General features: G+C 44.4%; 1 pseudogene; it reads right to left on the bottom strand.

Moving 5' to 3' along the window:
* Positions 1–2,368: 2,368 nt before the first annotated feature.
* Positions 2,369–4,056, bottom strand: LOC133376533 (keratinocyte-associated protein 3-like; annotated as a pseudogene).
* Positions 4,057–15,054: the final 10,998 nt, after the last annotated feature.

Below are 15,054 nucleotides of genomic sequence, written 5' to 3'. Positions count from 1 at the left end.
AGAGAAAGATGTCTTGGGGTCACATTTGGCCCCTGAGGCTCCACACTCCCACTTTAAACATAGAATAGCTTAGAAGGGCCCTCAAAGTCATCAGGTTAGTCTATCCACAAGCATTGCCCTCCTTGATCAGCAAGTACTATCTATTTATGCATCCCACATCAGAATCAGAGAAACAGGACCAATCTATCAATTTTGGATAGATCATTACAATAATTATTAATCAAAGTCACAAAAAGGCTAGCATGTATGCCGTACTTTAATGCCAGAAACATGTTTATTCAGCTCTGACTTCTTCCCTCATTGTAAGTCATTGGACATGGTACTTACTAGAAGATGTTACCAGGTTAAAAATCTAGCTTTTTCTATCTCTTTTTGACAGGAAAATGCTTTCAAACATGCATTTTTGGGTTAGTATAGTTGTGCAGAGGGCTGTATCATATAACCCCCACAAGTATGTGAATCATCTCTATTATGTTTCTGAAAATCTGAAAAGCAACCCTTTCAAGAAAAGAGTGATTACTTCTGATTACTATTTTGCAAAGTAAGGGCAGTGCTACACATTACAGCTGCTCTGTGGCAGCCAGCAGGCACCGCAAACATTCACCACAAACATCTCCTGAACCATAACGTTTAACAAAGCAAAACATGTGACATCATAACAAAATAACAACAATAATTTCAGGGGAGATAAGAAGAAGATAGGCTGAGCTACTGCCGATTTTCAAGGTTGCTATATGTAAGCTATGAAGATCTTATCTACAGGAACAGCTCACTGGGGGAGGAGCTGCTATGCTAGCTTCCAATCCAGCACTCCTGCCCATGCATCTGCACTGTACCAACCTCCCAACCACCCCACCCCTTCCTCTCTCCCTCCCAGTAAGCAACAGTGACCCGCTTGCCAGGAAGCTAGTATAGCTGCTCTGCCCTACCCAGCAAACCACTTCTGCTTATCTAACCTTAAACACACCAGTTCTCACATAATACAACCCTATGCACACTTGCCGGGTAATATGGCCCTTTAACTCACTAGGGCTTACTTTTGAATAATCATGCATAGGCTCAGAGTGGGAAGCTTTTTTAAAAAGAATGTGGCACAAGTACCAAAATTTAATTCTTTTCTGTACTTGCATTGTGAAATTGTCTTATGCTGCTTGGAAACATTGAAACTCGATATCTTGAAATAAAAGCTCTCATGTACTGGAGTGCGCCAGGATGTGGTGAGATGTGGAATATTCACAAGGCTATTTCACCAGACCAAAATTGCAATAACACCGCCTAAACATGCAGGATCTTCTCTTTTCAATTAATTCGTAGGAATAGGACTTTGGTGAGTAATTTTATGAGGCAGCCTTATCTGGCTTTCACTTTGTATCAGTTTATGCTGTCTGAGACTGCAACGATTAAAATGCTTTTTTAAAAACCGGAGCACATGTTTCCTTCAGTTTTCCTTATCTGCGCTTCCGCTGCAGTATTGCATTATCTTCAAAGAACTGCAGCAGGTAAATTAAGTCTGTGTTCCCCTGCTAGAATCTATGATGGCTGGTCTTAGCCAAATTGGCTTCCTCTGGGCACCCTGTAACTCATAAGGTAGTTTCCAAGCAATGTTGATATAACTCTATTACAGTTTTCTGGGTTGTCTCTTGACCTTTTTTTTAAAATATCAGAGAAAAGATTTTTTTTCCTTCTCCTTTTCCAGGAATCCATCGCACTCTGAATAAACTTCCTAATGTCAGTTAAAGCTTTGCTTATTTCTTTGTTTATGTCCTTTTCAGCCTCATGGATTCTTGCCACCTGGAAATGTCCACAATGTACAAATCAACTAAGTTGTTCCTACTTATGGCTGTGATGAATTTGGCTCCCTTCTCTTACCTGCAGCAAATGCAGTATCCTATCTATACGCAGCCCTTGGCAAGTGTTTCTCAAACATGTTTTTCCCCATTGAAGAAGACTGTAAAATCTGATGTTTGTTACAGACCTAAAGTAAATTATTGTTATTATTTATTATTATTATTTATTACACTTGTATACTGCCCCATAGCCGAAGCTCTCTGGGCGGTTTACAACAATTAAAAACATTAAAAACAAATATACAAATTTAAAAACACTTTTTTAAAAAAACAATTTGGGGGAGATTCCTGCCTGGCTAGCTCTGCACCTTGAACACAAGCCCATCTGTCCATTCAAGAACATGAAGGACAGTCTAGCAGCAAAAGTGGGTAGCTCTCTTCCCTCAAAGACAGCACTCTTCCTCGTCCATTTCAACCAGAAGCTGGTGGTGAGGCTCCCCTTCAGAGCCTTTCTCTGCAGCCACCTCCTGTGGGGCAGCTGCCTGAAGCAGGGCCACTTTGTAGGAGGCTGAAGAGGGGCCAATTCCACAGAGAGAGAGGGAGGCTATGCAACACCAGGCAGACAAACTGTCTTCCACTGCTGCCATCAACAAGGAAGGAAGCCAGAGGACCAGTGCTGTGTCATAGATGCGGGTAGTGTCAAAAGGGCACTCATTTGTTATCACAGTGCAGGCATCAGCTGGAAGGGCAGAACTGTTGCAACCGGTAAAGAGATGACGGCCACCGTTGACAACAGTGAGGGAGATGGCAAGTGCCAGCCCCACGCAGCTGGCTCCTGAGATCAGGACATTTGCCAGGGAGATAACAACCAAGATCCAAGGCAGGCAATGGTGGGAGAAGCTCTGGGACACCAGGATTGCCAGGACGCCCGCAGCAATGCTCAAAGTCCAGAAGCCACTGCAACGACATTAGCTACGGCATACTCCGAGGTGATGGTGTGCGCGGGCCGGGCCACATGGAGCAGGAGGGAGCCATGGACGATGGCCCCCAGCACCAAGGTCAAGTGGCCCAGGAACACCAGCGAGATGCTGCTGCGAGCTAGCCACTGGGCTCTGCTGCCCGCTTCTGCAGGGAGGGAGGGAGGCTAGTGAGGACTGCCACGCTATGGGAGGCAAATTGTTTGCCTTTAAACAGTTTCAGCAGAGATGGGGAACCTATGGCTCTGCAGATGTTGCTGGACTCCAAGCCGCATTATCCCTGACCATTGGCCATGCTGGCTGGGGCTGAGGGTTGTAGTCCAACAACAGGGCTGGTACCAGGCATGACTGGACACTTGGGCACCAGACTGCCCTGGGTCCAGATCCTCATAGTCAACAACACCCCCTCCTGTTGCAGTTGGTGTGGGTTTAAATAGGCCCTCCTGCCCCCCTCCTACGTTGCTGTGCCAGCACACTTTGCATGCATGACTGCCATCACCCAAGATCCAGAAGTGTTAACTGGGAGGGTGGCGCTCCCACTCTGCAATCTGCAGTAGTGTTGGGTTGCTGGGTGTGATTTGGAGCATGACCTGATGCTGGTACGGATCGCAGAGCAGGACCTCCACCCTCCCAGCCTAAGAAGGGGCACTTCTGGGACTAAGGGGCCCTTGGCCAGTGCCCAACTGGTTGCTCAGTGGTGACAGGCCTGTCCAACAACTTCTGAAAGACCACAGGTCCTCCACTGCTGGATTACACTTTGCTCACTATCAAAAAGTAGACAACACTAATTCAGAAAGAGTACCTAGGCTGCAACATGACCATTTTACTGGCAGAAAAGAGCCCCAAACTGCAGGTTAACTGCTTAGTAGTCCAAAACTGCTAATGCAAACTTCTGACTGGTTTAAACATGCAAAATGTGTCCACATGGGGTTTTATACAGCCAGTGTACTTTTAACCAAGTTGCACACACAGGACATTCAGCATCCTTGAGCAGCTGTCAAGACCAAGTACTACAGTGGATCCCTTTACTAATGCTGGCCCCACAGACTCCATTCTACCTTGTCTGTTTCTTAAATGGTAGGATCAATGGTGGCAAAAGCAATGAGAGACAAAAGGAAAGTCTTTCACCTTTTCCTCTTCCCTCCCCTCCACTGTCATCCACAATCAGAAACACTGAACATGGTAGACTCATTTAAAGGTTCCATTAACTGGAGCCCTTGAACAAACTACACAGTTGAACAACCACACTGTGTCATACCTTTAGCCAAGGTTTCACAGGTTTCAAGGCTCATGTCCCATTTGGATGGGTCCTCTAAATTCTGTGGCTTCACTTCTGAGTCAGGCTCAGGTGAACTCGTGCACCATCCCTAATTGTGTGCATTATAGATTGTAAACCAAACACTTCAAGCTTTGCGGGTTTTCCTCTGATAACTAAATGGCTATTGCCAGCTATGATTAATTAATTAATGGTGGAAGTTATGAAATGTACATTAAATAGATATCAAAATCAGGGATATTCAAACCTGTCAATTTCAGTTGTCTCCGTGTCTCATTTTTCCAGTCTTAAATTTATTTCTCCACATTTTCAGCAGTTTGCATTTTTTTAAAAAGTTATGAAAATTTGTAAGCATTTTAGTGCAAATTTCTTGTAATAAACACATTTTTGTAAGCAGTTTTGACAAATATACACATTTCACAAGCAAACTCTCATAATATACTGCATTTTTGTATATCTTCACTAATATATGCATTTTATGCACACTTTCCCCTAATATGATGTGTTAGAGAACTTCAGCACAAAATTCAGACAAGTATGAATTTTGAAGGATAGCTGTGTTTAGATTTGCATATTGTGGGGTCCCCATTTGGCCTGCAGGTCATTTTCCCCAAACCATGACTGCCAGCACTACATGTGACATCATGTGACATCAGGTGTGGAGCAGGTAGAGACATGGCTAGATCAACTGCTCGCAGAGTCAATCTCTGAAAAAAGCAGGACTGAACTTACAATTGATCAGCTGATGAGGGAGTGCAATCTTGTTTTGTTCAGGTGTGTGTCATCTCCCCATGGGGAACTCACTCATGCACCCAAACCATGCAGAAAACAGGACTGAACTCCCTGCTCATCAAGTGATGGTCAGGGAATCCAGTTCTGCTTGGTCACTATCTCCTCCCAGCCCCATGGGCTACTTTGACAGGTGGGCAGAACCACCCACCTGTCAATCAGCTGATATCATAATAACATCATGTGACTGACAGATGGGTGGCTCTGCCCACCTGTCAATGTTGAGCTACAGGGATGGGGGAAGATAAAGATCTGGCCTGTCAGGAGTATTGATTCAAGATGTGTGAATAACAGTTTCTCATTAAAATGCAAATATGACTGAATTTCTGCTCCATCCCTACAATGGGACACCACTGCAAACACACCCATGGACAGAAAGAGAGGCATTTGGGCCCTTGAGCTTCAGTTCTGAAAGAGCATGCACACCACCGACAAAGCAGGCTGCAGAAGCATTTTATGAAGACAAATGAGAATGCCAGAATCAGCCCTTGCTGTGAGATCATAGAGGTAAGTCATGGAAATCCATGTACTATGTACAGTATATAAAACTATAGTTCATAAAAATTGTAGTAGAGGCGTAAGATCATTAAAAATAATTAATCTTCTTAATTGCATTTGGAGATCTTTGTGTCATTATCCCATATTTTTACTGAATTCTTTTGACACATCACAAAAATATTAACAATTAACACATACACAGCAATAGTGCATTCACCAGACAAGTTAGGTAAATAAAGACACAGCTTTCAAATGTTGTGCAACTAACTCCAACCTCTTTAGATGACAGCTAATTAGGAGGGAGAGAGAGGAAAGAGAAGTGCTATTATTTATTTAATGTAGTTTGGAAGGGAACTCGGTAACCTCCATGCAGTTAGGCTCTTACCCAGAGTCTTATCTGCATCATGCATCATATGAGTAATACATCAAGGTTAATGTTTTTAATATATGGTTTTATGTTTTATTTTTATTAGAATCAGTGGATTTTCAGCTCAGGGCTGTGAAACTCATTCAAAGTAAAAATTGCAGCAAATCACTCATTAATCGCAGCAATCCCTCATTATTCATTCATTATTTAGAAGACTGAGGGTACAATCCTATGCACAGGAAGGACCAAAGTAGATGTTAATTGTGTGAATGCAATGTAGTTAAGCTGCAGAGGTTTTTAAATGCAAAGAACAGTCACCAGGAAGAGGGTTAACCCTTTCCAATCCTACCACATACTAACAAAAAACACTTCTCAAGGCTGCGATTTGTATTAGGAAGAAAGCCTTCACTGGCAGAGAGGAAGGGTTCATTGGGACACCCGCAGGAGGGAAAGGGGTTAAATCCTGTTTCTGGAGGCATGGATGCTGTTTGCAATTTAAAAAAAAGAAAAAATGCACATTGATTACATTCATGCAATTAATATCACATCTAGTTTGGTTCTTATTGGAAGTAAGTCCCATTGAATACTGTGGGATTCAGTTCTGAGTAAACCTGCTTAGGATTACATTGAATATGCAAATATGGAAAATTTACTTGTTTTAGAAAGTCACACCATGCATCTGTTTGAACTATTAAATAAAACAACCCGCTACCATGTCTACAACATTAAGATCTATAAAGAGATCACAAACCTGCTGGACAGGCCCTATTGAAATGATTTATTTATTTAATAAATCACTTGTTCTTAAGGCAAGTTCAAATGCACACAGGCAAAATAAAATCACACAACACTCTAAAGTACGTGAAATAAAATGACAAAAGAACCTAAGCAAATCCAGAACAATTGTGATAAAACATTAATATCAATCAGAAATTGGGACAGCTGGCAAAAAAGTGGGTTCTACCTGTCCACAGAAATAAATCAAGGGTGTCCTTTTCAGATCTCCCTGTGAAGAATATTCTACAAAGCAGATGCCACTGCAGAGAAGGTCTTGCTCTCTACTTTTGTTCAATATTTCAGAGAGGATTGTGCTCAATTCTTAGCAAAGCCTTTTCTGTTCTACCCTGGTATCGTGCTTTTTTGCTGACACCTAATTAAGTCAGCCATTTGGAGAAGGGCCATAGCTCAGTGGTAGACCATCTGCCTTGCATGCAGAACCTCGCAAGTTCAATCCTCAGAATCTCCAGGTAGGGCTGGGAGAACCTCTTGCCTGAAACCCTGGAGAGCCTGTGCCAGTCAGTGTAGATGGCACTGAGCTAGATGGACCAATGGTCTGAGTCAGTATAAGGCAGCTTTCTATGTTCCTATGTTCCATCTCTCTAACCTTCTCTCCCACCTCTTTCTTGGAAGCCAGACTTCAACAGAACATCAGGAAAAACATCCTAACTTGTGCGCGGTACGACAATGAAGCCAATTACGTAGGGAAGTGGTGGGCTCTCCAACACTGAAGGCATTCAAGAGGCAGTTGGACAGCCACCCGTAGGATATGCTTTAAGTTGGATTTCTGCATTGAGCAGGGGGTTGGACTTGATGGCCTTATGGGCCCCTTCCAACTCTACTATTCTGTGATTCTACACTGAGAGCACTTTGAATAGGAACCCTGTCACCTCTGCGTCCTGCACAGCAACTAGCACAATGGTGGTACTATGCAAAATATAGGCAGTGGTGGTTATAGGAGCAGATCAAAGACCAGACAGTTGGATGTCTATATAGGGCTCTGTGCAGCATCAGTCAGAGGGGTGGCACAGGCATGGTGGCATTGTGTGCCTGGCTTCCCAATACCGGGCATCACTGCAGTTTACCAAGGGAGAGGTTGTGGTGCATGGAGCTCAGTGCAGCGCAGGTGCGGCAGCTCTGTTTCAGAGAGATTAAAACTTCCTACACTAGGAATGTAGGAACGCTCCAGATGTTGTTGAACTGCAGTTCCTATCATTTCTGCCCATTGACAATTCTAGCTAGGGATGATGGGAGCTAGAGTCCAACAACATCTGGAGGGCCACAGGTCCCCACTGCCGCTACCTGCGTTATATGTTTGAGAACTGAAGAAAAGTGGTTTACATGCTTACTGGAAAGGGGGAGGCACCGTATGCATTTCAGGACAGTTACAGCAATGTATAAACATGCACAGAAATGGTTCAGCATTGGACTCTGTCCAAATCAGCTTAAACAACATCACCCTGCCCTTTGTAACATATGGGCACTGCCCGTAGTTTCTTTCCCCTTGGCTGTTCCAGGTAGATCTGACAATCCCTGAGAATCAGCCAAAGTGTTCTCTCTACAGAATCTCATTTGGCTAGTGGCCATGGCCAATTCATTTGCAAACAGTCTGTGCAGAAATGGTTATGTGCATATTTGCATGAATGCTGCAGCATAGTAAACCATTACTATACCATTACTTACCTTTGCATTGAAAGAGATGTGGTGTGAACGCTGCAAGGGGGGAGAGGGCTTGATTAGGACTCTTGCTTGGCATTACCTGCTTGAGAAAAATAGCCCTTGCAATCAAGTTTGAAACAGACTCCAGACTGATGAATATCCTGGAATCAAAGACATTGAAGCCAATCATAGTTCATTACATGCTGAGCTTCAAATTCGCATTTTTACATTTATACAAAGGGGAACATTAAAGGATGTATCTAGCAACCATATTTCCCCACTCCTGAATTTTTATCCTTTCCTCCTTTTGTTTGCTGATGGTGAGTGAATTGAGGCGTGCTGAGCTTCCATGATAGATGTCACCATGTTCTGTACAATTGTACATATTGACATTATGTTACCACATTAGGCAAGCTCAGCATAATGTAGTGTGTACCTGGCAGCATTTACAGCTGTAGAAGCCAAGGAGACGGCCACTACAGTAGAGTCAGAAGCCGCTCTGCCACTGCACAAACAGCTGCGACGGTGGTGGTGGTACAGCTGGCTGCAGCAACCTCAGTGGAGGCACGGCATTAAATAGTCTGAGGTCTTCCAGTGCCTTTTTGCGATGGCCAGGAAATGAGAAAGGACAAATACAGATAACAGGAATTGCAGCTTTTAATTGCAGATTTTGCCATAAGCACTCAGGTACAGAAATATGGTAAATTGACAAAATGGCTAGAATTTTGAGAAACTTGATCAAATTATTGCCATCATGTTGTTGCGTGGGGAAAGGGGGAGCAACAGCTCACTCCTAAAGCTTAGCATGGGGAGTAGGATGGATGAATCTGTCAGTTTCAGTTTCTCTCCATTTCTCATTTTTGCAGTCTGAAGTTCAGTTTGTATTTTCTTTATTTAAAAAGCTCACAAAAACTCATTGGCACATTTCTCCTAGTGTATATATTTGTACAAGCAATTGTGCCCAATATGACCATTCTTGCAAGCAATTTCCCCTCATATAATACATTTTGCATGTTGTTTTCACTAATATATGCAGTTTTATGCACCCATTCTCCTAATATGTGTTTTTGTACACAGTTTCTGGTTGGAGAACTCCATCACAATATTCAGAAAAGTGCAAAGCTGCGTTTTGGGTTGTGTATTGTTTTGGGAAGTGTGAATTTGGTACATGAGCATGAAAATCAAACACAAATCAAACTAAATTTGTCTCCTATCTGTAGTGTAGACATATCACTTATGGGGCACAGTGGGCATGAATAAGAAATTGGCCCTTCCAAGTATTAGGAATGTTAGCCATACCCATCTATCAGTTTGAGGGATGAAACTAGTTTTGCCAAGTTTGTCAAAGCTGCTAACAGTTGCCTGTGGGGGATGAGGGGAGGCTTTCAGGATGGTGATATTGCTTTGGAACCACCCATGTCTGCTCATATGCTGGTCTCCTTAGGTTGCTTGTTACATGTATTATAAATAGATATTAGGAAAATGGCAGTAGTTTCCAGTGCTTTTTCCTCCACTTTGAAAATGGTCATGTAAAGGATGCTCTGAACCTCCCACTGCTCAGGGAAGATGGTACACAAACAATATATATTTCTTGAACCCCTTCCCCCCTCTACAATGCAAATCTAAGAAAACAGAATCAGCTCTTCTACTGGGTAACTTACTGTTGTGGCAGTTCTGACAATAATATTGGAACTCCACAAAAAGCAAACAAATCCAATATTGCAAAGCCTGAACAGAGCTTCGGAACTTAGGAAACTAAAACCTGCAGCTCTTGTTTATATAACCAAAGATTCCCTGTCTAAACTGGCTTAGTGTGTTCAGGATCTCCTCACAGTACAGTGGAATCTGCCCAGTATGTAATTCCCCCATCAAAGCAAGTTGCCATTTAGCCCAGGAAAGGGTATTGAACTGGACTATAGACCTGAAAGATAAGGAGTTCAGACTATCTTCCTTCTGTCCTATCAGTGCACCCCACAAGTCTCATTACTGAGCACAGTGATCAATGCAAGCCTTCTCCATTACTCTTATCTTCAGATGCAAAAAAGTATCAGATCTCCCATTTTACAAGTGACTTTCACTTCTGGCAAGGCTGAGAAAGAAGCTCAGTTTTGGCATTGGCTTTGCTTGCCAAAATCAAAAGGCTGTATCTGTGTGCTTGCCTCTGCTGTCTGCTCTGCTCCAAAATTAACACTTTCATCCTAGTGCCAGGAAGTGCAGTCTAGGCAGCCTGCTCCTGTGTATCTTTTGAGAGGTATTGATGGGTGAACTCCCCTTTGTTTGCCTCTATTTCCACTCACTTTTCTCTTGCAAGCATTTGGTGGTGGGGGGGGATTCAAGCTGTTCCCACAAAATGTAGTGATGGCCTCCAACTTGGCTGGCTTTAAAAGAGGATTTGACAAATTTGTGGAAGATAAGGTTATCAGTGGCTGCTAGCCACAATGGCTATGTTCTACCTCCACTGTTGGAGGCAGCATGCCTCTGAATGCCAGTTGCTAAGAATCACAAGTGGGCAGAGTGCTGTTGCACTCAAGTTCTGCTTGCGGACTACCAATGGGCATCTGGATGGCCATTGTGAGAACAGGATGCTGGACTAGATGTGCCACTGACCTGATCCAGCAGGGTTCTTCTTATATTCTTATGTAATTTTTTAGTGCTCAAAAGGGATTGCAAAAATGAGGGATTACCCCTCCTCTCTACAACCTCTTTGAACCCTTAAACCCAAACTAACTATGTATTTATTTATGTTTAAGCATTTATATACCACAGTTATGGTATACAACCACTCAAAGAGGTTTACATAACTGGTGAGAGGAGGATGAAGAGCAGCCTACCTGATAGTGTACCAGGGTGCGCTCCCTTGTTTCTGGTGCCTAGAATGCTGCAACAGCAGTGTACCAGCCACACGTAACCTTGGGGTTTTTAGTTCTCCAGGGTTCTTGGTTCCATGATATGGAATGAGGAGCTCTAAAGAATTATATCCCCCAGGACACCAACTACTGTTTTTTCCAGCATTCAAGGCAGCAGAAAGCAGGAGGGAAAAAAGAGGGGAAAGAGAAGATCTTGCTGCAATTGCTACATTTGTCAGAGGGAAGGATTGAAGGAGGGCTGTCTGGCAGCAGTGGTGATGGTTGGTGAACCCCAGTACAAAGCAGTGCAAGTCCAAGCCCGAGTACTTAGGGACCTGTGCTCACCTGATATTGAGTGAATTGTTACATACTCTAACCCCCACCCCCGTTTGAATTTTGCCTCCATTACTAACCAGAGATGCCAGTAAGGAGTCAGAATGATAGAAAGACAACTAGGGCCAGCTCCCCCATTAGACAGGATGGAAAAATAGAAAATGTGTGGGTGCCATTAGTATTTGATTTAGTTATACTTTTATCACCAGCAGGGCACCATTTGGCTTTTCTGTCTCGGACACCAAAACATCCTCAGCTACCTCTGAGTTCCACTTGACTGCAAGTACATGCATTGTTTTTCCCATGGCTCAATTTCTTTGCAACATTTTGCTCTTTATATTGAAAATATATTTAGCATATGCCTTGTTGGTTACTGTTTTCTTCAAATGTACCTTCCCTGTTACTTTGCAATGAGATTACACTATAATGGGTGGGAATGAAAAATTAACTTAGTTATCTAACACACTGTTATCTATCTGTTCTGACATAAAACAGGGAGCAGGTGTCCTGCTTATGCATCATTTGTCAGGCATTTCAATAATTTTGCATTATGCCTTGGCAGGAATAACTGTAAATTCCTCTAGGTATATTGGCAAAGGCAACAGTGCAATCTCTTCTTTTTTTTCTGAGCTCTGCTCAAACCACCCAGGAGTCCCTCATAATGATAGACACTCAGGAGCTTAATTACATTTTTTTTAAAATACCTTGCTGCTTTTTATCATCAGTGTTGTTGCAGCCCACCTGTTGATACCACTGATCTTCCTTAGCCTGCTGAAACTGGTACAGCCAAATGAAGACAGTGGCATGCCTCTGTTTTAGATGCCATTCTACACAGGAAGAAATTCCTGCCTACTACATTGTCTCCCTTGTGAGCCTCGTGGTCCACTTCAAGCATCTCTTGGCTCCTTCTGGAACATTTTCTACATCAGTTATGTCACGGATGGGGAACCTCTGGTCCGCAAACGAAACTTGGCCTAGGAAGGGTCCCATTTTGGCTCGCGATGCTAGTTTCCCTTAACCACACCCACCTACCCCACACCTGACATCATATGCGGCTTCGGAAGAAGAACTGCTACCTTAAAGTGAGCTCCTGATTGGTCCTTTTCTACAGCAAGTTGTGCTGTGACTGCCTATTTATTTTATTTATTTATTTTTTAAAACTTATATACCGCCTGACTAGCAATAGCTCTCTGGGCGGTGAACATAGATACAATAAAATACAACATAATACAAAAACATCAGTCTAAAATCAAATTTCACAATCTAAAAACAGCAAAGGCTAAAATCAAATTACAAACATTACAATCATTAACAAAAAAATTAAAATGCCTCGGAGTAGAGAAAGGTTTTAACCTGGCGCCGAAAGAATGATAGTGTCGGCGCCAGGCGAACCTCCTCGGGGAGACTATTCCATAGTTCGGGGGCCACCACTGAGAAGGCCCTTGATCTTGTCACTGCCCTCCGGGCCTCCCTATGAGTCGGGACCCGGAGGAGGGCCTTCGTAGCAGACCGTAGTGTACGAGCCGGTTCATAGCGGGAGAGGCATTCCGACAGATATTGAGGTCCCGCGCCTTATAAGGCTTTATAGGTTAATACCAACACTTTGAATTTGGCCCGGAAGCGTATTGGAAGCCAGTGCAAGCGGGCGAAAACAGGTGTTATATGGTCAGACCGCTTCGTTCTTGTTAGCAGTCTGGCCGCCGCATTTTGCACCAGCTGTAGCTTCCGAACCGTCTTCAGAGGTAGCCCTACGTAGAGCGCATTACAGTAATCCAAACGTGAGGTTACCAGAGCATGTACTACTGATGTAAGATCCTCCTTACTCAGGTAGGGATGTAGCTGGGCTACCAATCGAAGTTGGTAGAACGCATTCCGTGCCACCGAGGCTACATGAGCCTCAAGTGACAGGGAAGAGTCTAGAACGACTCCCAGACTACGAACCTGTTCCTTTAGGGGGAGTGTAACCCCATCCAGGACAGGATATGTATCCACCATCTGATTGGAAAAACCATCCACCAACAGCATCTCTGTCTTATCAGGATTGAGTCTCAGTTTGTTAGTTCTCATCCAGTCCATTGTCACGTCCAGGCAACGGTTCAGCACATTGACCGCCTCACCTGAGGAAGATGAAAAGGAGAAGTAGAGCTGCATGTCATCAGCGTACTGATGACAACGCACTCCAAAACTCCTGATGACCGCACCCAACGGCTTCATATAGATGTTAAAAAGCATGGGAGACAAAACCGAACCCTGCGGGACCCCACATTGGAGTACCCACGGTGTCGAGCAATGTTCCCCAAGCACTATCTTCTGGAGACGGCCCGCCAAATAGGAGCGGAACCACTGCCACGCAGTGCCTCCAACTCCCAACTCCGCAAGCCTCTCCAGAAGGATACCATGGTCGATGGTATCAAAAGCCGCTGAGAGATCAAGGAGAATCAACAGAGTTACACTCCCTCTGTCTCTCTCCCGACATAGATCATCAAACAGGGCGACCAAGGCCGTCTCAGTGCCGAAACCGGGCCTGAAACCCGATTGAAATGGATCTAGATAATCGGTTTCATCCAATAGCGCCTGGAGCTGGTCAGCAACCACTCGTTCCAAGATCTTGCCGAGATATGGAACATTTGCCACTGGTCTGTAGCTGCTGAAATCCTCTGGGTCCAGGGAAGGCTTTTTCAGGAGTGGTCTCACTGCTGCCTCCTTCAGACAGCCAGGGACCACTCCCTCTCGCAAGGAGGTATTTATCACTTCCCTGGCCCAGCCAACTGTTCCCTCCTTGCCAGTTTTTATTAGCCAAGAGGGGCAAGGATCTAGTACCGAAGTGGTCGCACGTACCTGTCCAAGCACCTTGTCCACGTCCTCGAACTGAACCGACTGAAACTCATCCAACAAAACATGATAAGACTGTGCACCAGACACCTCACGAGGGTTAACTGCTATAAAATGAGAGTCTAGGTCCCAACGAATGCATAAGATCTTATGCTGGAAGTGCTCAGCAAACTCATTGCAGCGGGCCACCGAAGTATCTACAGTGTCCTGAAGGCCTAGATGGAGTAGCCCTCGGACAACTCTAAAAAGCTCCGCTGGGCGGGAGAGAGATGCCTTAATAGTGGCGGCGAAATATTGTTTTTTCGCCGCCCTCACCACTCCTATATACCACTTGGTGAAAGCACAAACCAGCGTATAGTTGCATTCATCAGGAGTTCGTCTCCATCTCTGCTCAAGCCGCCTCCTATCTTGCTTCATCGCCCTCAACTCTGGAGTATACCAAGGAGCTGAATGAGCTCTGCAAAGGAGAGGGTGCGCAGGAGCGATCGTGTCGACAGCCCGGGCCATCTCCGCATTCCACAGATTAACCAGGGCTTCAACAGGAGCGCCGGTCCTATCAGCCGGAAAATCCCCCAGAGCCCTTTGAAAACCTTCAGGATTCATTAGTCTCCGGGGGCGGACCAATTTAATAGGTCCCCCACCCTTGCGGAGGGAAAAGGTCGCTGAAAGTCTAAACTTCAGCAAGCAGTGATCTGTCCATGACAAAGGGAGAGATGTAAAACTCCCCACATCCAGATCACTATCCCCATGTCCAGTAACAAAAATAAGGTCGAGTGTATGCCCCGATATATGTGTTGGACCACTAACATATTGGGACAGCCCCATGGTTGTCATGGAGTCCATGAAGTCCTGAGCTGCCCCAGACAAAGTAGCCTCGGCATGAATGTTGACATCCCCCAGTACTAATAGTCTA

This window comes from Rhineura floridana, chromosome 1 (assembly GCF_030035675.1).
Source record: "Rhineura floridana isolate rRhiFlo1 chromosome 1, rRhiFlo1.hap2, whole genome shotgun sequence".
Classification (NCBI taxonomy): Eukaryota; Metazoa; Chordata; class Lepidosauria; order Squamata; family Rhineuridae; genus Rhineura; species Rhineura floridana.
The sequence above is the reverse complement of the archived record's forward strand: the minus strand, read 5'-3'. Positions and strand labels throughout refer to the sequence as shown.